The following is a 2,558-nucleotide window of genomic DNA, read 5'->3' as shown; positions in this document are numbered from 1 at the left end:
GGATCTTGGACATAAAACATATGTTTAACTTATTCTACCATGATGAAAGGCTTATTTTTATAAGCTAGTTTCTTCATATCTACCAAAGTAAATCCGAAATCATCGATCTGCACAAGGATATTGCTATCAACCCACTTACACTTAAAACACACACAATGAATTTAACATAATTAAGCTCCCAGATTTTTTCAATGACTCCAAAGTAAGGCATGGATGCCAGACGAGGATTGTCAACATTTATAGTAGCAAAGTGTTGGAATTCAGCCTTGAGACTAACACCACTGTTTGCACTGTATCTTTATCATCTTGTGATTTGGTGTAGAATGAATACTTATTGATATCATATCCCTGCTAATTTCTAACATTTTGTTTAGGCCCATCTGCTAACTTCTTTAACGTCTCAGAAGCATTATCATCACCAAAGATTGTATCTTTAAACCAATTTAGGAAAATCTTGTTATGCTTTTTCAACACCCTATTCTTAGTCATTTTTGGGTTAATTTCGTTCACTAAGGCTTTGTGATGAACTATGTATGGCACAACTTCATTAATGTTATTCAATATATACAAATGCACTTGATTTAATTCCTCTAAACCCAGAGTTGTAACATTCAATCTTGAACCCTTACCTCCCCCTCTTTCGTCATAACGAGACTTAAGAAGCCCAATAGATTTTTCCTTTTCAGTGTATTCTGAACATAACTCAATAGTTTCCTCTGCAATGTACCTTTCAACAATAGATGCTTTAGGACAGTGTAGATTCTTCGTATACCCTTTTAAGATCTTCATGTATTGCTCAATCGACTACATCTACCGTAAATAAACGAGACCACACAGTTTAATTTCTCTCACCAAATGAACAATTAAGTGAATCATGATATCAAAAAATAAAGGAGGAAAATACATCTCCAACTGACACAACATAATAACAACCTCGTTTTTCAAGTCATCTAACTTTAAGGGGTCAATGACTTTGCTACATATGGCATTGAAGAATAAGCACAAGCAAGTTATGACATGCTTGACTTTGTTAGGCAAAATGTCTCGTATCGCCACGGTCAAGAGTTGTTACATCAAGACGTAACAATCATGAGACTTTAAGCCAACTAATTTTAGATCTTTCACCTGCACAAGGCTTTTAATAGTTAAAGAGTATCCCTGTGACACTTTCACCCGCCACATACATTGACAAAAACTTGTCTTCTAATTTCTTGACAAAGTATGGCATATTGGAGGCAAGTATATTTTTCTTACCATCAGACCTTAGATGTAATTGGTCAAGTATACTCATCTTAGCTAAATCTTGATAAGTATTCAAATCATCATTTGTCTTACCCTGAATGCTACGAAGTGTGTCGATGACACTATCACACATTTTTCTCCACATGCATAACATCAATACAATGTCTAACATCTAAATCGGACTAGTATGGAAGATCAAAGAATATCGACCTCTTCTTCCATATGCAAGTTTTACTTGTCTGCTTCTTTTAGGTCTTTCCAAATATAGTATTTATGTCCTTAACCCGTAACTTGCTTACCAGTTAAAGGGTATCAGTGCAATTTCATGATAAAGTTTGAGAAACGTCAATGCCGAGTGTACACTATTTTTCTTCCATGTTTTAGTTGTATGTAATGTATGTCTTCTTCATAGATAGGGCATGCATAATACCCCTTAACACTATATCCATTCAAATTCTCATATGATGGAAAGTCATTAATTGTAAAAAATACCAATGCACACAACTTAAATGTTTCATTTCAATTCCCATCAAACACGTCAACCCCCTTGTCCCATAACTTTCTCAAGTCTTCAATCAAGGGACTTAGATAAACATCGATGTCATTTCTTGATTGTCTTGGCCCTGATATCATCATAGACAACATCATGTATTTTACTTTATGCATAAACAAGGAGGCAAGTTGTAAATTACTATCAAAGTAGGCCATAAATTGTGTTTAATGCTTAAATCGCCAAAGGGATTCATTCCATCAGTGGTAAGTCTAAGCCTAAGATTTCTTGCCTCTTTCCCAAAACCTAGATACAAACGATTAATTTTCTTCCATTGGGAAGAATCTATCGGATGGTAGAGAATTACATTGCATTTTCTCCCATCTGCATGTCGTGTAAGGTCTTTTGCGTCATCTCCATTAGTAAACAAACACTTAAACCTTAGAATGATAGGAAAATACCATAACACCTTTGTTGGAGGGTCTTTCTTTGTGCTTGCATCACTACTACACTCATTATCATCCTTCATTTTGCACCGTGATACCCTACACCTGGGGCATTTATGCATTTCTTCAAACTTAACTCTGTACAGTATGCAATCATTAGGGTATCCATGAATTTTCAAATACTCCATACCCGTCGGACACAATATCTTCTTTGCCTCATAGTAACTTTTTGGCAACGTGTTTTCTTCTAGAAGCATACCTTGCACTACCTTAAGCAATGAAGTGAAGCTTTTGTCACTCCACCCATATTCGGCCTTCACATTAACCATACGTAACACTGTTGATAATAATGTCAATGACTTCTTGCACCCCAGATACAA

The sequence above is a fragment of the Glycine soja genome, chromosome 19 (assembly GCF_004193775.1).
Source record: "Glycine soja cultivar W05 chromosome 19, ASM419377v2, whole genome shotgun sequence".
Lineage (NCBI taxonomy): Eukaryota > Viridiplantae > Streptophyta > Magnoliopsida > Fabales > Fabaceae > Glycine > Glycine soja.
The sequence above is the reverse complement of the archived record's forward strand: the minus strand, read 5'-3'. Positions refer to the sequence as shown.